This window comes from Mesocricetus auratus, unplaced genomic scaffold (genome assembly GCF_017639785.1).
Source record: "Mesocricetus auratus isolate SY011 unplaced genomic scaffold, BCM_Maur_2.0 Super-Scaffold_100024, whole genome shotgun sequence".
Classification (NCBI taxonomy): domain Eukaryota; kingdom Metazoa; phylum Chordata; class Mammalia; order Rodentia; family Cricetidae; genus Mesocricetus; species Mesocricetus auratus.
Window position 1 is genome coordinate 2,104,247 of NW_024429205.1, and position 24,393 is coordinate 2,128,639.

A 24,393-nucleotide genomic window follows, 5' to 3' on the forward strand; every position below is an offset into this window, starting at 1 on the left:
GCCATGTCTGTCAAAGTTAGCAGGCTCGCAAACCCTGCTTCTAGAGCTCCCAGTGCAGTGCTAAGGGCTGTCTGCCCCCTGGACCTTCATTGTCTCAAGGTCTAGGTTAGAAAGCTTTTTTTGTCTCTATGGACCTTGAAGTGGAAGTCATAACCTTATCTAGATGACATTGCTAAGTATGAATCATTAAATGCCTGACTACTTTGAGACACCACAGTGAGGTCACAGGCTCTAGTGTCACAAGTGTCAGATGTGGCCTTCTGCAGGCACTGTGCACGGTCAGCCAAAGTGCCAATATTCAACACCTGAGGCATACGTCCACACGGGTCCCTACATCACCATCTGCGTGATGTGGAACAGGCAATTAGGCTGGTGAATATTGGGTCAAACTCTTACTCTTTGGCCTCCTAAGGATCAGATGCACCCATAGCAAGATGTTCATAAAGCAGAGATGACTAGACATTGCCTCCTTGATACTTATAGTCCCTACAAGAGATCTAGAACTACTCATCAGATGGTCCCAGAGAATCCACCACACCCAGCTGAAGGAGGCTATAGAAGATAACAACAGTTGGGTCATCACCAGCTTCTCCAACTCCCTGAAGATAAAGACTGACACAGGACCTATGATTATGTTTGTTCTATTTTGTCTTTTTTATCTCCCCATAGAAAAGGTCTAAACCTCCATGAGCCAGGACATTGGGTCTGAGAATTAAGAAAGACTACAACCAGGGAGCACATAGTTAATCTATCCACTGAGACCCACCCCACCTTCCATGAAGATTTCTATAAAAGACTGCATCCAGAGGCTACTGGGGCATGGTTCATTTGCTTCTAGGGAGGAGCACCCCCTAGGACTGTGGGGCCACTAGTGAAGAGAAGGAACTCCAATCTATCTAGTACTATGCCTGCCCTGATGATAACTCCCCAAGTTGCTAGAAGCCAGGAGAATACTATAGTGTTCAGTGGGGTTGTGAATTGGAGTCTTTCTGGGAGCACACTGATCATCCCATAGTCCTAGAAAGGAAAGAATCATTACCTACCTTTGGCTACGGGAAATGCAATTCAATATCCATAAAGGTTAAGGCTTGTAGAAAGCCAAAGATCATTATTTGGGAAGTCAGTAGAGCCTGGGGAGTCAGGTTATAGCTAAATGTTCCTGATCCATGCAGCAAATTCACTATCCAAAAGAAACCTGTGCCTAGAGTCATCTGGCCTATGGGCCCAAACTGATCCATCTTGGTACCCCAGAATATGAGCCCCCTAAAGTGGCAAGCCCCCAAACTCCAATTTCTCCAGGAATTCCTCTGGTAATCTTAAAGATAAACGTCCAGGAGGCAGTAAAAGCTGTTCCCTCACTGTTCAGGATGCTAGAAAAACTATATCAGTTCCTTAGCCATTCCCATCCAGACATAGGTCAGCACTGCTATCTGTGTCTGGGCCCCAAGCCCCCATATTATGTTGGGATTAGAACTCATGAAAGGAAAGCTCTAATTCCAACCCTGATAGACATAAATGGTACCAACCTAAGTTCACTTTTGGGGACCTCCAAGAGAAGAGCACCTGCTTAATAATGTCACCTAGATACTTCCCCCATGCAGATTCCTGCAGCCATACACAGCAGGTTAACTCCAGGAATGGCAATGGGATGTATTTCCAGGCCCCAGAAGCTAACTGGCTCACTTGCACTAACAGCTTAACTAAGTGTGCATCTTCTGGATCGCTTACACTGAAGGAGACGCCACTCCTTTGCATCCCTGTGAATGTTATACCCCAAGTGTTCATCTACAATGGAGAAGAAGGTAGGGTACACCTAAATCTAGATTCTGGGCTTCCCTGTTGGTGGGGGCAGGCAAGACAGGCTCTACCGTCACTGGAAATTCTTCCCTAGATAAAAACTTTAAGGAACTTGGTATTCAAGCATACATAGACCCAAGCCATCTAAAAGACTCTGATTCTCATCTGGGAGCCCAGTTATATTTCTTAGCCAAAGTGATACTTCAGAATCAAAGAGGGCTGGACTTCCTCTTTATGAGACCGGGATGTCTCTGCACGGCATTGGGAGGGACTGATTGCTTTTATGCTAGTCAACCAGGGATAATTAGAAAAAGTTTAGCCATGGTCAGGAATAACATTCAAAAGAGAGAAAGGAGATGCTGATAATGTAACAACTGGCACCAATCTGTGTTTTCCTGGTCACCCTGGTTAACTTCTCCACTTACAGCCATTAATCCTTTTGCTCCAAGCATTCACTATAGGGCCCTGCTTGCTATACTGCCTACATAGCTACTTAAAACAGAGAATAAATTCTGTTAAACTGCTAGTGCTAAGGATACAATATAACAATATAACAATATAAGCCCCTGCTCCCAGATGGGTCCACAATTTGACTCAACATAGTATGTTCATAGATGCTTGTAGAACCAGCGGGGTATGTAGCAGGCTCCCAGACCTTAGAAGCCTAGGATCTTAGCACAACTGACAATATGATGGAAATACCATTGAGGACTTGGAACCCAGAACCTAGGCAGCAACACCAACCAAAATGAGAGGAAAGATGTAACCTAGTCCATCAAAGTCATAGTTCTGTGAAAGTTCCTAAATGTTTTGGCTTCTGTAGTCCTGCTTCTGGATAACTGTTCTTGCTAAATGGAGTGCACTGTCCCACGATGTGGCATTTGTGCTAAAAACCCACCCTGAGAAAGACTCATGACTTCACTTGGGTCCTGAATACCCAGTGTAGTCACTGACAAGCTAGTAAAGGCGTGAACCTGTGTCTGAGTGGTTTTCCTGGTAAATTCAAAAAAGACAAAAGAATAAGAATTAAAAATAACCTCTCAGCATTCCACTGCCTCATTACTTAAATTCTGTGATTTTTATCAGATTTGGAATGTTTCAGATTTCAGTAGATCAATAGCAGGTCAGCATACCATGAACCCTGGGATATGTGTGTGTGGTTTTTAGAAATTTTAGTCAGAATACACTCCCTCCGGATCATATTTGAGCTCACAGAATTTCTCAGAATACAAAACAGTTCAAGGTTGTACCTCACAGTCAAGGCTAGAAATACTTTATGTGCTATATATACAGAACGCGTCTAGTAATAATTATGTTTTTCTTCCTTAAGTCAGTGCAGTGATCTTAGTTGTGATTTTGCTGTTTTACATATTACTTCTGTTCTCAGTGATAAGATTGTTCACCCAGTGGTCACCATTTTTGTTGTCTTCTTTTAGAACCTGCCAGAAGCTTTTTGATGTCAGAGTTCTGTCATCCTAGAAGTGAGAATTGGGGATGTTTCCCTTTGAAGCACTTCAGAAAGGGGTGGGAGAAGGGGAAGGCTCTTTCTCCTGGTCCATTTGCTGCTCTCCAGAAGAATGGGATTGTGTCAGCAATGATCACTTTTGAGGGACCAGTTGAGGCCATCCTCCTAGCCTATGCTGGGGTGGTAGGGAGGCGCAGTTTTCTGCCTATGATTCCAGGAAATCTACACATGCAGCTAACCCAAATCCAGACAGCCGTGAGGGACATCCAGCCTCATCAGACCCAAACACACTGAGAACCAAGTCAATGGATTCATTCTGGTTATATGTCTATTATACTACGAACCATCATCACCCTCGAACATGTGATGCTACAGAATTTGTGGTAGAAGATTTTTTTCCCAGTGAATAGTCCACACCTGGCTAACACAATCACCCCTGGCAGATTGGCCAGGCAACCGCATGTGATCTCACTGGAGAAGAGCCCTCAGATGAGAAGAAAGGGAAGATCATACTCCAGATCACCTCTCTGATGGCTTCAGAATGCAGCATGTCTTACATGGCCAAGACTCAGGGCAGAGAGAAGCCCCAGGTGATAGCTCTGCTCTTAGCGGGCTGAGAAAGTTGTTACAAGGAGTCTAAACAGAGAGTTGTGCAAAGGTACCTGACTGTGGGCCCCCAGTCAGAGCCTAGAGCCCACTGGGATGGAACTGCAGGGGAATGTGAGAAGATTTCAGTTAGTGTTGTTCTTTGGTGGGAAAGGTAACAGGAAACAGTGTGGTTCCCATGGTAACTGGACCAAAGCTTTGATTACAAGAGGAATGGAGGTGTTTGGAGTGAGGCACTCCACCCTTAACCCTGACATTCAAGGGAAGCATGAAAGCAAACATAGGGCCAGATAAAGTCACACAGCACCAACCTCAGAATAAGGTGAAAATATAGCCTTTACTGTGTTCACCATTCAAGCAAAGTAAAATAGAACAGGCACATAGCCAGGTAGATTTGAGCAACACCCCTCAAATGCCAGCCAATAGAACAGACCTAAGAAGATATCTGAAAGGAATCGAGTTATTATGAAAATACTTAATGGGTCTAACAAAATGATAAATTTGAGGAGATAAATAAAATGGAGGACAAGGATGGTGGCACTTGAATGTAATCTTAGTGCTTATAAAATAGGGGCTGAAGGATAACTCATTGAAGGTCAACTGGGCTACATAGTATGTTTCAGGCCAGCCTGGACTACATAGCCATATCCCATATTAAATGAATGAGTAAATAAGTAAGAAAGTAAGTACAAACATTACAACTGAAAGCCACAGAAATCTGGAAGGTGGTTGATAGGATTAATAGCAATATCCTTATGAACCAAAGGGGAAATTATTTAATTGGAAATGGGTATGAAATAAAGTCAATGATTGGTATATAGATAGGACCACTGAGATGGCTCAGCAGGTAATAGACTCTACCACCAAGTCTGAGGAGCTGGGTTCAATACCCAGACCTTCATGGCAGAAGGAAAGAGCTGACTCCTACCATTGCCATATGACCTCTGCATGCACCTGTGGCAAACATGCGCCCATACTCATACCACTCCACATCTCCAAATGAATAAGTAGGTGTAACTAAAATGTAGACAGATGTAGTGATGCAAAACACACAAAGAGTATAAGGTAGCTATGAATCAAATGCACCCAAGGACCCCAGAGAACAATAGGGCCAGATCAGTCTTGGGATGCTCCAGGTTAAGAACTTTCCAAATGGGATAAAAGATATCCATCCACAAGCTCAATATTCCCAAATTCCAGTTGAGACAGCCACAAAGAAGATAACTAATGGAAACCAAATGCCAAGAAGAAAGCGTTTTACAAACATCAGAACCACTGTGGTTAATTTCTCAGCAAAACCGTGGAATTCAGAAGACAATGGTATTTTATATTAAAGATGTTTGCAGAGCGGCTCGAAAATAAGTTCTTTCAAGATGAAAGCAAAAGAGAGGAATCTTCAGATTCAAGAAAAATGAAGAACTGTCACTGAGAGGTCAGAACTGAGAGTGATCATCAGAGATTTTCTAATAAGGAGGAAAATTAGGAATGTAACTCAGAGAAGGGTGAAGAAATAGAGTACCTTGTAAGCCGAACAGGAAGGTGACCATTTGACAAGTGATATGAACATCTCAAGAGATTTACTGTGTGGGAGAGAGATAACCAGGTGTAGTAAATGATCATCTGTGCTCTCAGGTGCATCCCATCCCTCAGAGAACCACAAAAATGAGAGTGGCTATAGGGAAAACCTTGCAAAGCTTCTGTTTCTGGGAAGCCTCGGCTACTCTTAATGTCAAGTGCTAATCAGTCTGGAGTGTAAGCTATTAACTTATCATGCCAGATAAACAGGGTGGAAGAATGAGTAGCCAAATTGACACATACAATCTAACAAACAAACTGAAGATAAACGTCATAGGAGAGAGGAGACAGACAACAACAAAAATTACCAACCAAGTAAATGCTGACATTCAATATCCACAGCTGAGGGCTGAGGAGATGCTTCCGTTTTAAGCCTGATGATTTGAATTTGCCTCCCAGAACACACACACGCACACACACACACACACACACACACACACACACACACACACACACACACGCACGCACGCACACACACACACACACACACACATCCATGCATGGCGGCTCATGCTTGCAGTCCCAGCACTAAGGACACAGAGACAGTCATACCTCGCGTCTAGTCTACTTGGTGAGTTCCACGACAATGAGAGACTCTGTCTCAATAAGACTGAGTGGTTGATATCTAAGGGATGGCAGTGGAGGTTGTCCTCTGGCCTCTATATGTCCACCCACATACATAAATTCACTGTATACACATACATACTGCTCACACCTGAAATTTGAGAGTACAAAGGGATGTGAGAGGTGAAAAATAAACACATTGTATAGAATTATTAGACATACTGCTGCCTCGGCCTGACACTACAGCTTGTGAGTTGTGAGACTTGGTCATCAAAGTTGACCTGGCAATTACAATGGACACTATTAAGAATCAATGATCTAGACTGAACTGCCCTTTTATGGATGAGAAAACTGAAGCCACTATTTACTCAATACTTGAATGAGAACTCCTACCAGCTAAGTGTTGAATGAAGTCCTAAGTCAGAGTTATGCATGGGTGGAAATAACTGTAATGAGAAGAAGAATTGGAAAAGGTCTCACAAACACACAAGATAATAAGCTGTAGGTCACAGAAATGAAAGATCAGCTTGAAGAGAAAGGTAGACTTCATAGAACCATAGCCTATTTAATTGGTTTACTGAGGAAGGAGTAGACCCAGAAAGGTTAAACAGTGGGATGGGAGGAGGCCAATGGCATCTTGATAATGCTGCCCCTGATCATTAGGTAGTGTGGATCTGCTTTATCACAATATGCTTATCTACCCTTGGGAAAGCAAATACACTTTTTGATAGGAAATATTTGCAAATGTCAATTTCTAAAGGTAAGAGTTTTAAAAGACTGTGTTCACTACAAGACTGGGGGAGAGACTTTCCCTTGCCTTGTCTGGCTTGTGAAGCTAAGCTGTGAAATCTCCCTTGCAGTAATGGCAAACTACTGACTGCAACTAGGCTACCAATTGCAAACAATCTGGCTAGCTCAGGGATAACACTGCTCCATGAGCATTCATCACCATCCATTCACTGAGGCAGAGGAAGATGGAAGAGCCCATTGCAGAGTCTCAGAGAGGCAGGGCAGTGCCGTCTCTTGTCCTACAAGTCCTAGGATCCTGGGAGAGATGTGCATTGCTTTAGTGTGTTGAACAACAGATGCCCTGGGTTCACCAGTTACCTAAAATAAGTGGGCAGGGCAGAATCCTACTTGTACCCTGGCCTTGTTTACTTACAGTATCCATTGTGCTCTCTGACTCACTGACACTCCTTTCCCTGAAGCACCTCACTGTGTTCTTCCAGGAACTAGCAGGCTAAGCCAGTCACCTGCCTGTCTCTTCCTTTGTTGAGTGCAGAAGGAGGAAATGTGCAGACAAGCTTCTGGCTTCTTCTAGAGAGGAGGAAACATACCAAGGCCCATTAGGAGGGTCTTCAGAAAACGATACAAAGACAAAAGCTCAGTGTGGTCCTCATCTTCATTCACAACTCAAACATACAGCTTGCGGGAGTTGTGAGAGGGAAGTGCCTAACAAGGAAGCCATAGCATGGCACTCCCCCTTCTGGGTATATGTCTTCATTTAGATTAAGGCTCTGGTCTCCATGTTGACCTTAACTGTTCACAGAGCATTTCTACACATGTGGTATTTGGTCCCTATGGAGGTGTTATGAGCTAGCTTTATCACCAATTTAATGTTACAGCTGGGCGGTGGCGGCACAAGCCTAAAATCCCAGCATTCTAGAGGCCTGCAGATCTCTGTGAGTTCGAGGCCAGCCTGGTCTACAGAGCTAGTTCCAGTACAACCAGAGCTGTTACACAGAGAAACCCTGTTTCGAAAAAACAGAAAGTAAACAAAGAAACAAAATAAACACACGGCACAGAGCGATCCTGGATGTTCATGGCTTCCCTAAGACCACAGAGTTTCTATAATGATCTAGTTTACTGGTTGAAACCAACAAGCATTTATTATCTGACAATTCTGGAGGGCAAGAGTCCAAAGGATTGAAGTGTTGGCAAGGCTGCCTTCCTTCCTGTTAAGGCTCAGGAGAGACTCTCTACCCTTGCCTTTCCACACTGTGGGGGCCACTAGCATCCTTGGCTCCTGGCCCACTTGGCACACCACTTCAACTTGTTTCCATGACTACCGCTCTTCTTTGAGAATGCCCTGCTGCCTCTGTCGTAGGAGGACGCCTGTGCTTCCATTGGGCCTCCCCAACAATCTAAGACCTCATTGGCATCACTGCATCCTTAACTTTATCACACCCACAAATTCCTCTATCGCGTGGCTGGCATGATTTTCTGCTCAGGAACTCCAGCATGGATCACACTCTATTCACAAGACCATAGATCTGAGTCATGGAGGAAGTGAGCCTTCCCAGACTGGATCTTCCCACTATATAATGACACTTCTTCAAAAGAGAGAGTTTCCCAAATTCCAAGATGTGTTGGAAAGTAAGGCAGCCCTCACAGCACATATCTAGACAGCTAGACAGCTATGGTGTTTAGCAAACCTGAAGTTCTTGACCTGGGTAACGTAGGAAAAGATTGCAGAGCACATCAACGTGAGGCCACAGCTGAATGTGGCAGGTTAGATCAAATAGAACCTGATCTATAAATAGTGACCCAAAGTTTGCACAGTACCTGACCACTATCACACCAGCTAAGAAAGGGACAAAAAATTTGAAAACTTCCTACTTAGAAGTAGAGGGGTATGAGGTTGGATTTAACAGCTACATGACGCCAAGTCCTTATATTAAAATTTTTAACTAATGACAAAAATGTCCCTAAGCTGTCCTTCCAAGCTTTATATTTAATGATATCTAGAGATTACTACAACAGCAAAACCCACTAATAGATGAAGTAGAATTCCTATAAAGAAACAAGCCACCATATGACAGCTGATTTTCTTGTTAGGTTAGCTTTTGTTCTCCTTTTACTATGTGAAAAAAATTCTTAGCTCCCAGCTAAGCACCATTTTGGGGGACAAACACAGGCTTCCAAATTTGTTCTTTCTGTTTATCTCATTAAGTCTCAGTCATCCTTCAACTTCCAGCCCAGTAGAAACTCCCTGCAAGGCATTCAGGTTGCTTTGTACACACTAATGGATGTTCCTGTAGGGGGATAGGTCTGAATAAGTCCATACTCCAGTCTCACTTATAATTCACTCAAGGGTGAGACTATGTCTATGAATCTTTCTATCCTTGTATCTTGTAGCATGTCTAGAATAGTGCACATTCCCTTTAATCAAATTCGCACAGCAACAATGGGGGGAGCAGAAAACATCTTAGTTCATTTTCCCTTTAAGGCAAACTCCAGATAACTCATTTGCAATACAACCTTTCTCCAGTCCACCCTTCCCAAGAGCATCCACATAACCATCTGTAAGGTGTACATTTCCGTAGTTCATATTTGTCAACTAGTCACTGCATGACAGAAAAGTGTTGGTCTTATAGTCTATATAAGGCACAGATTCATATTGATGTCCTTTTTGTTGTTTAGATTTAAAATGAAGAGATGTTTGGTGTTTGTAAAAAGAGAAGGCAGTGTTGTGCTTCAGGGTAAAATCAGGGGTAGTAGGTACACCTCCTTCAGGGACTTGAAGAAGAGCTGCTGGTGGTAAATTCAGTGTCAAAGAATCAACAACATGTACTGGGCAGGGTGTTGTTAGACAGAAACATGCATAGCACTAGGGATGCTAAGATGGTTTATGAAATGCGGTGATCAGATGCTTAAAGCAATTGAATCTTGCATTTCTCTGAGGAACAGAGACTCTCAGTGTATTGCATGTGTAGAGCCACATGTAAAGCACATTTTCCATGGATTGTGTGTTGTTATACACCCAAGTAACACTTATAAACCCACAAAAAAACGAAGTCTGTTCTTGCCACAACACAAGCCATGTATCAGAAGGAGTTTTGATCCTTCACTGTCCTTTATAAGAAGAAAAGCATTTTGAAATATTATATTAAATTGACTAATTATTCCTAGGCCAATCTTTTTTGTTAGTGCTGGGCATGGAATCAATGGAGCTATACCATAGACACAGGTCAGACTTCTACTTAAGTCTGCAGTGTCAAATACTATGCAATGTAATGTCTTAAAAAGTCTATTCAAAGTTCATGATGAGCTAATCAATTAATTTGCTGATATATATTTTGTAGAGAAGACTGGAACTCAAGTTCTGCATGTGCTTAAATGTGAGCCCAGGCCTGATCAATGCTCCTGTGGCTGGAGATACAGTTAAGTTCAATACACTTTCCTAGTATGTGTGAGGCCCCGAGTTCAAATTCCAACAACAACACACACACACCAATGAAATATTTATTTTACATTTGTGTGGGGCAAAAGCAGGGAAGTACCTGCCCAGTCCAAGCACTCAGTGGGTTTCCTGCCCGGTCACTTCCTCACTCCACACAAGGATGTGTTGTGTCATCACAGCAGTTATGATTCCAGCCTCCCTCCAAAGGAAAAAGCCACTGAGCCCCAATTTTATCCCCCACAAAGTTTATGAATACATCAGATCTTTTCTCTTTCAAAGTATAGAAGAAAGTTTCTAAAATGAGAGAACTATCTTCAAATATGACATTATTTTCAAAAATTGTGTCTGAAATTCTATGAAAGAGCAATTTCAATCTCTAAGAACAATTTATATTGACACTTGATTTTTGAGACCTGTCACAGTTGGAGACACACCACACAATGACACATTCTTCTAAAATGGGAGTAAGCCTCCACTCTCATTACTGTAACTAAGCCAAAAACCTTGCTTTTCCTTCCTGTCTATAGGCTGTCCTCAGTTTTACTGAAATTTAGCTATCCAGATTCCACTTTTATGAAATGCCAGGGTAAACTATTCATATAATAAGATTTTTGTATATTATATGTGTGTAGTGTGTAGTGTGTATGTGTGTGTGTAGCAATCAATTTAACCAGTTACCTATGAAATCAAAACTATAGGCTTTGACTTAACTTTTGATAATTTTAAATTTCCATACTAAGTTTTGTTAGCAATTAAAAAAATGTGTACATGTGAGCACTTTAAATAGTTTACATATCACTCATCAGAATCATTTAAAAATATTTTTAAAGGTCAATAAGCAGTATTAATTTTCAAAATGTTCCTTTTAAGACGAGTATTTCTCACTAATTATTACTACTTAATTTTTACTTTGAAGCAAGAGTAATTTTTTTTACAAAAATATCTGCTGTTTCTGTACTCCACTTCTGTTATCAATTAACAGCAATTTTGGGGCATGTGTCTTTTCAAAAAAAGAAAGCACACAGCACAGCTTTAGGGATGACAGCTCTGTGGCATTCTTACTGCGTTACAATGACCAGACCTTTGGGTGACACTGGTGGTTTCTACAGTTGTGTCCTCTTTTGTTACAAAGTTTAAAACATTGCAGAAGGGTCCACATAGCCACTGAGGTGGCCTAGTAATTATCCAGAATAGACCAACAGTAAAGACAGTGGAAGGAAGAGGATTCCCTGGTCGTGCTTTCCTTTTCATTTTATTTTTTTATTTGGTTCTCTCCCCCACCCCTCCCTGCCTGCCCTCAGAGCACCATGATGGATGCCTGGATGACATTGAAAAAGGAGAAGTGTTTATGCCTGTATATATATATATATATATATATATATATATATATATATATATATATATAATTCTAGAAAAACAACAAAGATTTGCTGGCTTTGATACAAATAGTTTTTCTCAGACCCCTGGGTCAAGGCCTGGAATCCTGTACTGATGATCACACCCCAGGGACTTACTCTCTAATAGACCAGCTGGTCATTTAGGAACATGTGGGATGCTGAGAAACAATCCTTGTTTGTGATCTCTGGTGTTGATATTGTGAATAAGAAGCACGACGAATTATTAAATCTATATTATTTTACATTCATAAGTGTTAGATGAACAAGTACATATAATTTGCTAACAGCACTCACATATCTCTTGCCTAGTTCAGTGTCTGCAGACTTAGATTTTAACCCCATAGTTGCTGTTACAAGATCTCTCTCTTTCCATATAGATATATATATATATATATATATATATATATATATATATTACATAGGTCACACACCTGGGATTTGTGTTGATTAGATGAACTGTTACAGCATTAATTCAGATGTCTGCCTTTTCCCTCCTCAATACTGACCTTCCTCCTCATTCCTAATCAGCCTTAGTGGTCACAGATCACTGGTGTCATACATAGTGCTTGCCTAGTTATGGTTTGACTGTCTATACTGGGTTCTCACAGTTGTGGTCATTGCTATGCCCTGAGCAATACATTTAAAACACATGGATCTCGGATTTGACAGTTGTTTCTTTCTTCAAGCCTCTGCAGTCTGATTACCTCAGTTTTAGACCTTGGCAGAACTGTTTCATGTGCTATGCCCAAGGTTAGGCACTGTGTGGTCTGAGAATGCAGAGATATCCCTTGCAGGTATCCCTATATATTTCCTATGTGGGTTAGCTAGTCTTTTATGAATGGTTAGGGTTAGGTCTAGGTCACAGTTGAGTTTAGGGTTAGATGTAACAAAATGCCCTAGATGTCTTGTACAACACTGTAGAATATCCTGTGTAGGACTTCCTTTATGCTGGAAAACTTCCAGTACAACACAGCAGAACTTCCTGTATTACAATGTAAAACTACCTAGACAACTATAGGACTTCCTTCATAACATTGCAGAACTTCCTGGAGAGCTGCAGAACTTCCTGCACAACACTGGATAACTTCCTAAATAGCTGCAAAACTTTCTGTACAAGAATGTAGAACTATCGAGATAACTGAAGAACTTCCTGTACAAGACTGGAGAATTTCCTAGATAGCTGTAGAACTTCCTGTACAATGTAGAACTACCTAGGTAGCTTTGGAAATTTCTGTATAGTACTGCAAAATGTTGTGAAATTTTACACCATTACAAGACTTCCTAAAAACTGTAGAACTTCTTAAACAATACTGTACAATTTCTTGTATAATGCTTTATGACTTCCTAGATAGCTGTAGAACTTGCTGTATAACACTGTAGCACTTCCTAAATAACTGCAGAACTTCCTGTACAATACTACAGAACTTCCTAGATATCTGTAGAACTTCCTGTACAACACTGGAGAACTTCCTATATCTGTAGAACTTCCTGTACAACACTGGAGAACCTCCTAGATAGCTGTCCAGCTTCCTATACAACAATATAGAACTACCTAGATAGCTTTGGAAATTTCTATGTAACACTGAAAAATGTTCATACACTGTTACAGGAAGAACGTGACAAAACAGAGTTGGTGCTCCACTGAAAACTCCACCCCTACTGACTAGTATTGATAATACTGGAAGTTGCTATACATGCTACTGGAGGAGAAAAATAATCACCAATCTCACTCAACTAAAAACCCTGTGAGCTACAATAAAAGCCTGCTGACAGATAAGCCCATAGTCCAGTAGCAGCATGTAATTGAGGAGAATAACCAACCACTTCTCAAAAGTGGATTTAATGCTTGTTCCATGAGATCAAGCCAATACCTGATGCTGTTAACAAGGCCAAGAATCTGAGACTAGATAGGTCATGAGCCTTAGGGGAAAACCTACTACTATTACTCTGCTAAGTGAACATAGAAGCAAAACAACTGTTAATGATGTACTGTTATATCCATAGATCAGAACACTGCTCTGCCCCCATCAGATAAGCTTCTTCTTCCAGCAGATGGTAGCTAACTCAGAGACCCACAACTGAAGACTGTGTTGAATGTGAGAGACTCGAGCACTCACTCATAAATGGGATGTCCATATCATGCTCCAGAGTCCCATCAAAGTTCGGTGATCCATGTGGAAGAGGGGATAGACATTGTAAGAGCCAGAGGTGATGAATGACTTCAAAGAAACTGTGTCTTCCAGAAATATCAAGGCAGATGCACGTGAAAATTCACAGAGACTGATGGCATGCACAAAATCTGAACAAGTTCAAGCCAGACAGAATCTCAGCAGGGCAGAGTGGAAGTGGGCACAAAAATCTCACCACTAGCCAAGAAGGGGTTCACAATTGATAACTTCAGGGAGAGGGAAAATCAGTCTTACTCAACAGAGTTTCATTGAGTAATATATCAACCACACTCCAGGGCAAGCACCATGCTTAGGAACTCCATGGTTTGAGGGTGTGTGTGTGTGTGTGTGTGTGTGTGTGTGTGTGTGTGTGTGTGTGTGTGTGTGTGTGTGTGTGTTTAAGGGTGTATATGTGGTTAAGGGGTGAGGAAAGATCTAAAAGTATTTCGGGAATATGATCAAATACATTGTATGAAATTCTCAAAGACTAAATGAAGATACAAAACACACAAACAGAGACAGATTTTGAGAAAGCCAGAAAAAAGGAAGTGGATTTATTTATTTCTCATAAATATATATTATTATGTTTTTTCTTTCCTTCTGTCCTCTGTTCTCCTTGTCAACCTTCTGGTAATTCCCCTTCCTTGGAGTAGTTTTGTCTTCTTTTTCATAACACATGCTCCATAACTCTTGTTTCCACCTCATTTCTCCTTAGTTCACTTCTTTCTTCTTAGTCCTCTTTCTAATTTCATGTCTGCACACACACACACACACACACACGTACACATGCACACGCACACACGCACACACACACATATGTCTATATGAATTATAAGAATTTTTTATATAATCCAGGGTGTGTTTCCTAATCTCATAGGGAAGTGTAGAATAGTCCCAGTTCCCACTGAACATCATAAATAATGAAGAACAGCATCTACTCCGTCTATCACAGAACATATGCTTTGCTGTGGGATGATGTCTACATGAGAAGCGATCCTCTGCTTGTCCTACTTTTTCAGCTCCTCTGGATTCTAAAGACCACTTGCTTGCACTTGAGACAAGCTCTTCTCTTGATTTCTGGTTGCCGCTTTCCTGTTCTCCTTCCTCTACACAGATGTAGCTTTTCCTCTGGTTTTCAGCTGCCTCCCCTATGACCTGGTTGCAGAGGCAGCAAAGCTCAGCCTTCAGACTCTAGGTCCTATGCACTCCGTTTGTTTCTGATTACACCTCTACATAGATGACACGTGAAAGCATCTCTCCAGTCCCAAGTTCACCTCTGAAGTTAGACTCCTGCATTCACTGTCTGCTTAGCGTGTGTGTGTGGATTCTTGAGGATTTAAGCTTTCTTTGACCATAGTAGAATACCATGTGCTTCCTAGAAATGGACCAGCTGTCGTGTCTGGGGGTTGATAGACGGTGAGAACCCAGGCAAGAATGGAGTTTACCGAGTGGTGCAGCCTGATGAGGTCTTCATGGGAGCCATTTCCTCACCTTCTACTGTTAGCCCCACACAACTGCTTTTGTTCTATGCTGTGGATTCATAGGGAAAGGGATTGGTCTTTTTAAAAGATCCCTGTTCAGAGTTCCCTCTTATCTGTTTCATCTGAGTAAAACATTCCTCTGAAGACAGGATTTAATTTATCTCACACCATTGTTTTGAAACAAAGTTTGCAGTGTCACTGATGAAATAAAGAGGTCATCATGTATTTTAAAAATGTTTTTAGGTTATCAAAATAATTTTAGCTTAATTATTCTTAAAAATAATTCACAATATTCAGAATAAAATGGAAAGGAGGTTAACATGTTGACTACTATTGTCTATCAAACTCTGAGCTCTGATTTACCCATCAATTCTTTTTATGACAAAAACACAAGGAGGTGTATCTTATCAACTCATCCTGTAGTTTGGGCAGGCAAGAAATCTTCATCTGATTAGGTAGTGGAGATTTTTTTAATTTTTGATGTTATTCTGAGATGATATCTGTTTATTTTATGGTCAGTTACTTTGCTACTTGGCTGTATTTGAAATTGCACTCTGGAGCAACAAATTGATATAAATCTGTTCCACCAAGTTTTTAAAATTAATTTATTTATTTTAATTTCATTTTATATTCCAGCCACAGTTCTCTCTCTCACCCCTTCTTCTGACCCTCCGCATCTTCCCCCAATCCCACCCCCATCCACTACTCCCAATGGGTAAGGATGCCAATGAAGTGTCAACAAAGTCTGGCATGTTAAGTTGGGGAAGGATCAAGCTCCTCCCCTCTGCATTCAGGCTGAGCATGACATCTCACCATAGGGTATGGGCTCCAACAAGCTAGCTCATGCACCAGGATCCTGGTCCTACTGCCAGGGCCCTGTCAGATATTCCAAGTTTCATAACTGCCTTCCACATATAGAGGGCCTAGTTTGGTCCCATGGCATCTCCACAGCTGTCGGTCTAGGGTTCATGAGTTTAACATATCACCTTTTACAGATTGGAATATGTATGGCAGACTCTTGTATAGTTGTAGCTTCAAGTGGTACTGAAGCTAAACTCCTTAGTTTTAGATATTAAGACCAGATACGGAATGTCTGCACTGGCCTGGACTTTCACAGAGATGGGTGCTTCCACCAATGATATCGGTGAAGGGTATGCTGTCCCTGATCTGTATGTAGATGTATCCTTGGTGTGGGCATCAAGAAACCTGGGTGTTATTTTAATTGCTGTTGACTTTCTCATCTACAAGACGGAGATTTTAGAATAAGTATAGACTAATAGCGAGAAATGGAGACAGTGGAGAAGGATGGGGTCAAACGGTTCCAACTTTCCTCTGCCAGTGAGGACCTTTGCTCCCATCCTGCCGAGGGAGGACACTTCGGGGAATACATAGGGGCGTGTCAGAGGTCCCTAACAATATGCCTGTGTGTGCCTACGTGAGTGCAAAAGCACAGGTACAGACACATCTGTATTTGAGTTTGGTTCTCCATATGCCTGCTCATACAGAAATATTTAAAATGGGTGTTTACACAAATAAAATAGTGTTATTAAATAATCTTGGAGGAGTTATTTGCATATAAATTTTATATCAAATGTTTCATATGTGGTATCTTTATTAGCTTTTCTAGATCTGCTTCCTACTTTCTATTTTATTTTTAATTTTTATTTATTTTTCCCATTTTTTAACTTAAATTAGAAACAAGATTCTTTTATATGTCAATCCCAGTTACCTCTCCCTTCCCTCCTCCCCTGCACCCCACCAACCCCTATCCCATCCTCTTTTTGCTCCCCAGGGAGGGTGAGGCCTTCCATGGGGGAATCTGCAAAGTCTGTCATATCATTTGGAACAGGGCTTAGACCCTCCCCCGTGTGTCTAGGCTGAGAGAGTAGCCCTCTATGTGGAGTGGGCTCCCAAAGTTCAACATGCACACTCTGTAGGCAGGGCACTATGTTTAGTGAGGATCTGTCTCTATTTGTGTCTGTAACTGCTATATATAAACCCTCTGAATGTCACACACACACACACACACACACACACACAGACACAGGATGGACACCAGCTCAGACAACTCTGACAATACACAGCCAAAGGGAATCTGTCACAGCGTTCATCCTCTTGCCACATGTGAAACCTTACCTAGAATAAAACTATGGACAAGCAGAGCGGCTATGGGAATAAGTATAGGTATGGCAAGGTGTACAGGATATTATACACACACACACACACACACACACACACACATATGTGTGTGTGTGTATGTGCATGAAAATGTCATAAAGAAGCCTGCAGGTTTATATAATTAATATACACTAATAAAAAATACAATAAAGCCATGTTTGGTAATTTATAATGTATAAATCCCCTTGGAGAAAAAACAACTTGTTCTAAGTCCCTGCTTTGATTAAGCAGGGGGCTGTAGGGAATTTTCGAATCCCTGTTTAACCATTCATTTACATACAAGTGCTGACTGCAAACCAATCCCTTCCCTTTTCACTTGAGACACTCAGCATCTTCCCCGCCTTGTCAGTAGATGGTACTTCATGTTTCATTTGGCTACCCTTCTCCTCTGAGACAGGTGAGTGCTCAGTTCAAAAATCAGTTGCCAGTCAACTTTCTTTCATGAGTAAACTAGTTGTAGAAGTGGGTGAAGATATCCAGAAGTCCAGTGGACTAACCCTAATTCATCAGCAGCTGTCCTTGGCACTTTAAAGGTACCGTGTTATGTTGTTGGCAGGGATTTTTCTCACAATCTGATTCCTGAGACTAAGCCATCACTAAGTATGCTGTACAATCCGTGTGGCCCTTCCTGGAGGATTTACTGAGAAGCAGAGTTCAGAAGCACAGCTCTAGTATGTGCACAGAATCTCTTCATTGAGTGGCTATTTATTTATGTGCCTCAATGAAATATGATGGCAATGCTGGCAACTTCTTAGTATATCCATGGCCACCAACAAGCTGCCTGCCTGAGGAGTCACATAGGACAGGAACAGCCAGCTCCTGCCCAACAGCAGGCTGTGGGAAGTCCCCTTCCAGCAGTAGCATCAGGAAGGAGACCTCCACAGGTAGCAAACCTGACATCCTGAAGTGGCCTGTGGCTGTCACTCGGCAGGCTGCTCACTGTGCTGAGGGACTCCACCATGGAAGCCATTGTCCCTGACTGACCTTTGAGTCATAGCTATTTGCATAATGTCAAGACTCATGGAAGAAGGGGACCTGGTAAAGTCCTCCTGGGGTCTTCCTGTGTGCAGAAATGACAGCCATGACTAGAGGGGAGTCAGGCTTCACTGAACATTATTATAAAATAAACTTTCTATGCACAGGCATGTCCCAGGGATCTGGACACCTACCCAGGGGACTTGGAGACATTACCATTCCCCTCCCCCTCCAGCCACCAGTGGAGGAAGCTCACAGAGAAGCACTCTCAAATACACAGAGACCCTGAGAAGGAACTGAGGCTGCATCCTTGCAAGCCTTCCCACCCGGAGCCCAGCTTTGTCATTCCCTCTGCCTTCTGCTCTGGTTCTTCCCGAGCTAGTGAGTCAGATGGGGAGATAAATACAACAGCTAAATACTCAAGCCTGAGAGAAAATGCCACACCACAAGAGACTGCATGAGAGAACTTCACTGTCATCTATATCTTCTTCTACCCATGCGGTTTTGTTTTTCCATCTGTCTGTCTGCCTGTCTGTCTACCATATAAGACGTACAAGACTGAGTGAGTCATGGCTTACACTATCCCAGCCTTGTTGGGAAAATGGTTGTCACAAAAATAGACCAAGACTCCTTTTTTAAAAATTTTGATATAGGATTTCATTATATAGCCCAGGCTGGACTTGAATGCACTCTTGGTTCCTCTGCCTCAGCCTCCCAGATTCTGGGATTAAAAATATATGCCACCATGCACAGAGAGTGACAGCTGTTTTCAGGGTCACTGGGTTTCCACCTACATGCTCTGCTGCTCACCACAGTCACAGTTTGCCTGCTTTGTTTGGTTCTCCAGATCCTGATTATGTTAGATCTGAAAACAGAGCTGAACAAGCCACTGGTCACAGCAGCCCTCAGAGTGACACACATCTTCTGCCTGAGCCAGAGACACTGAAAATTGGTTCTATAAACTTTCCACAGTTCTGAAAATGTTCCTATGGTAGAGAACACAGTGTTGAACATTCAGTAAGACCCATACTTCTATGGGTTGCTTTTGTGAAAGGAAAATGGAAGAATGCATTCAGTCCTGGACCTACTGTGTTTGAGATGGAATGTCTTCAGCCTGTTGGGGGTGAGGTGGGGATATTCTAGGATGCAGATAGATTGTATTTAGAAGGAAGCAGCTAGAACAGCAAGAAAGGGAGAAATGAGCATTGGTGGAGGACTGTAAGGGCGGAGAGCATCCCTGCTCTTGATCAGCAGGCTCCTATCCCCCTAGTGTTATTGAGGAACATAGAAGAAGCAAGGCAGTGTCTCTGAGCATATGAGCCTCCTGTCTCTGCAAGCTGTGCACTGTGCTCCTGATGTCAGGGCACCATGGAAGCACGCTGGGCTTGGAGTCAGAGCAGTCACCCACTCTTTAGTTTACCCAAGTGCATGCAGCTGAGAGCGGGTTAGAAAGGCTGCTGAGGGCTGTTATGAATACCTGATCACTACAGGGGTTATCCCGTCATGACTATGTCCAGAGCTAGGCAGTGCACCTGTGTGGGAAAGGGCATACTGAGTTTTTCATGTGACTCATGTTCAGTGGTTTTTTTTTTCCCTGAAAGAGCACAGCTATGAAGGTGAAGCAGGAAGGGTGTGGTCAGTGGTGGGAAGGGGTAAGGTAAGCAGAGACTCATGGACAGCAGAGAGGGGCGTGGCCAGTGGTGAACAGAAGCATAGCTGGTGGTGGTGACAACGGATGTGACCAGCGATGCAGAGAGGTGTGAACAGTGTTAGGTCAGGGTCTGTGGGGATGATTGATACGGTCAGCACAAGGAGAATCATGGACAGCAGAGAGGGGCGTGGCCAGTGGTAAAGAGAAGCATAGCTGGTGGTGGTGACAACGGATGTGACCAACATTGCAGAGAGGTGTGAACAGTGTTAGGTCAGGGCATGGTCGGTGATGATAAGTAACACAGTCAGGACTGAGGAGGAGCATGGTCAGTGGTTGTCCTAGGGTTTCTGTTGCTGTGAAGAGACACCACTCACCACAGAAATTCTTATTTAAAGGAGAAACATTGAATTGGGTGGCTTGCTGTTCAGAGGTTCAGTCTATTAGCATTATGCACGCAGGCAGACATGGTTCTGGAGAGGGAGTTCTACATCTCACATAGGGAACAGGAAGTGAGCTATCTTGCTGAGTGTGAATTGAGCACATGAGACCTCAAAGCCCGCCTCCACAGTGACACAGTTCCTCCAACAAAACCACACCCACTCTAACAAGGCCACACCTCTTAATAGTGCCACACCCTTTGGGGGTCTATCTTCTTTCAAACCACCACAGTGGTGATGAGGGGCATGGTCAAGACTGAGGAGAGCACGGTCAGGGCTTAGAAGGGTTATCTTCAGAGGTAATAAGCGGCATTGTCAGTAGTGATGAGGGACATGGTCAGGGCTGAGGATGACAGACAGACACAAATTCAGATTCCCCAGCTACTACTGTCACCAATGACCATGGTTCCAGTTTCTTTAAGTTTGGTCATCTTTCCCTTGTCTCTACTCTGCCTCTGGACTGATATTTCTCTTTAACCCCTGTATTCTGTCACTGCTGGCCCTGCAGAGTGTCTCTGTTCGACGAGGAGTAAGCTTGGATACAGTATGAAACATTCCTGGGCTGCTAGATACGGAGGGGCTGCAGAAAGTACTCTGAATATCACCTTTTAGTCCTTCAATGTTGCAAATGATCAGCAAATTTTCTTAAGGAGGAAGGGCTTATTTTTTTGTCCCAATTTCAATGGCTTCATTTCTCTGGGTAAGGTGGCTGGGACTGAGAAACTCCCATCATGGTGACCAGGAAGTAAAAAAGAGAATGTGTGCATTCAACATAGTCCACCCAGTGGCCCCTGCTCAAGTGACTGTGCCCCCACATTCAGGGCAAGTCTGACTATTATTCAAACCTCTCTCAAAGCCCATATACACCCAGATGTTCTTTGATAATGTTCTAGGCACTTCTCATATGCAATCTAGTTTGACAATAAATATTCACCATCACAAAACCCAGAGCCTATCCTTGTCAAGATGACATTTAGTAACATTTCTGAGTGAGTTAGTTAACACAGTAAGTTCTTTTTAGGTTTCACAGTTTACACCTTGGGAGACTTGGAGAAAGTCCTTGTTCCTAAGAGCTGGGGCTTCTGAGGGTCCTATGAACACCTAGTATGTCAAGATTTGAAATCCTAACTCCAGGTTCAGTTCTTTCTCCTGGGTATCTCTCTGTTTCTCATTGGTTCACAAAGTCAGTAGCACCTATACATGCTGGGGTTTGAGTTAGGTGGGTGTGAGTTCTCCTAGGGTGCATGTGTTAGGTCAACACTGTTGATCTACAGGTACCTTAATCTTAAAGTAAGGGTATAAAAGGAAATGATCGCATTATTCAGAATACAAGCCTCCGGGAAAAAAAAACAATGCTGATCCTGTGGGTTATAGCTAGCTCCTATGACAGTGGATTTTTATAGAAAAAGTAAGCCATACCACAAGCCTCTCATGATTCCTGTCTGATGGCCCTGGGATTGTTTTTCCCATCTCCTGGGCTCTGTCAGAAATCCATCCACCTGAGGTTGACACATGGCACACTGCTCTCGGACTTTAACTTGCAGTGCTGTGCGATAAATAAACCTATTTTCTTTAGGAAAGTATTCAGACTCTGTTCTTTTGTTATAGCAAAAAGAAAAAAAAGAACTCAGACAATGTAATGTGACAAACAACCCAGGATCAGGGAGTCGTTCTCAGAGACTAGGGGTGGAGGTGAGGAAAGGCCTCAGTAAGAAGATAAGAAGAAAAGAAGAAATCTGATTTCTCTTAGATCAATTGTATATTACAATGAATACTGCTAAGAGCTTTACACATTTCAAAGCTGCTGAGAGATTCAAGTTTAATATTCTCATCATAAAAAAGTTAGATATACAACATGACATTAGCTAGCTTTATTTCATCATCCTACATCCTTAAAGTCATTATACTACTGGTCACCTCGTCAATATCTACAACTATAGTTTGTCAATATAAACACATAAACAAATCAGACAAGAAAGTATGGGTGTCTCATCACTCTGATGTATTTCCTTGTCTACCTAAGTGAGACCCTCGCTTGTCAGTTCTCACCATTGTCTCCTGAGCTCTTGGAAGTTTCTTTTCAGAAAGTCCTAGTCTACTTTCTCAGAAGATGAAATACAAATGGCCAAAAAAAAAAAAAGCAAAGCAAAACAATAACTACATCCCCCTTACTCCGATCAGAACGACTACCAGTTAATAAACAGCAACAAATGATGATGAGAACTGGCACTGGAGTGGGGGAGGGGCAACCCTTTCACACCCATGGTGGGTGGGTTTCCTGGTGCCCTCACTGTGGAAATCAGTATGAAGGTTCCTCACAGAACTGAATGAAACACTCTGCAGTAATGGGAGAAGTCCTTCTGTATATGTTTCTCTTATTGGTTGATGAATAAAATGCTGTTGGCCAATAGAGACAGGAAGATAGACAGGACTAGGATGAGGAAAATTCTGGGAAAGGTAGGGATACGAGGCCTTCTGTAGATAGAAGCCTTTTCCTTGCCAGCTGCTTTGGTTTTTCCCCACCAGTTACCTGGGCTCTGCCACGTTGTAGTCCCCAAATAACACACAAGATGCTGTATTAATTATGAAACTGTTGGCCTTGCTTGTTTCTTACTGCCTAGCTCTGACTTAAGTATTTACCCCATAACTGCCAATCTAAATATTTCTCTTACCGGATGGACATCTTACTTCTCTGGTGGGCTACATGATGACTCCCTGTGTTTCTCCTACCCAGAGTCCTCCTGGACTCCTAGGCCCACCTATCTTGCTTCCCTATTGGCCAACAGTGCTTTATTGACATATGCACAGGACTTCCGCATCAGCCTGCCACAGAGTTGCAGAGCAGATATGCTGTAGAAGGAGTAACACCATGCCAGGGCATTGCCTGGTAAGCCACAGCCTCGTGGCAGTACATAGATTGATAGAAATGGGTTAATAATTAAGACAGAGCTAGCCAATAAGAAGCCCTAGTCTTTGGCAAACAGTTTTATAATTAATATGAGTCCGTGTGTTTATTTTGGGGCTCAAGGATGGAGGGACCTGCCGGACCAAGAAGCACCTTCAGCACTGTAGTCTAGCTGTACCATGTGTGTGTGTGCTCGTGCACACATGAATGTGTGTGTCAAAGAACTGGAATGGAGAGTATGAAAGGTAGGAAAGGGGCTAGCAGGAAAGGGGATAGGAGAAGATAGTGGAGGACAAATATGATCAAAGGGTGTATCTATTGGAATGAAAAATGCCACAGTAGAATCCATTGCTTTGTATAATATATACATTGTTAAAAACAGGTCTAAAACAAAACAAAGGAAAAATAAAGTTGCTGGGGTGGGGTCATGCTAAGCACAAGAGCAGTTGCTTCCCACTATTCACTCCTAAAAGACAAGACAGGGACAGAGGGGACACAAGGCAGTGGTGGTTCCCTCACTGATGACAGTACCAGTTGACCTACAGGAGATGGGGCCTGGTTATTTGCCTCCATCCTGCAGATGGAGGAAACACAGATGATGAACTAATGGGTCTCAACAGCTCTGTGGTCCTTCTTGTACCTCTGAGTTGCTGAAGGTTTTCTGTGCCCCATGGCCCTGGAGTGGGCTGGGATGACTTCAGAGCCTAAACACATTGCTTCACCCATAATGTGGTGAGAGAAAAAGTGATGGTCTCAGGTAGACATAGATGAACAAGCAGAACTCAACTTGCTTTGTGGGGGTGATTTGAGAGGCGAGCAGGACCACAGAAGAGACATGAATGATGTCCTGTGGAATAGAAGTCCACAGAAGACTACAAAGAGGACCTAGAACTCATGGCCACTTGGTGCACCAATGAAATGCCATTTTGCCTAGTCACGAAGTATTTGTGTGGCTGGAGAGAGAGCTTGGTGGTTGAGATCACTGGCTGCTCTTTCAGAGGACCTGGGTTC

At 42.6% G+C, this 24,393-nt stretch overlaps 1 protein-coding gene across 26 annotated transcripts in view; it reads right to left on the bottom strand.

The window, feature by feature from the left end:
* Positions 1-24,393, bottom strand: part of Myt1l (myelin transcription factor 1 like) — a 380,106-nt gene that overhangs the window by 280,368 nt on the left and 75,345 nt on the right. The window lies entirely within an intron of this gene.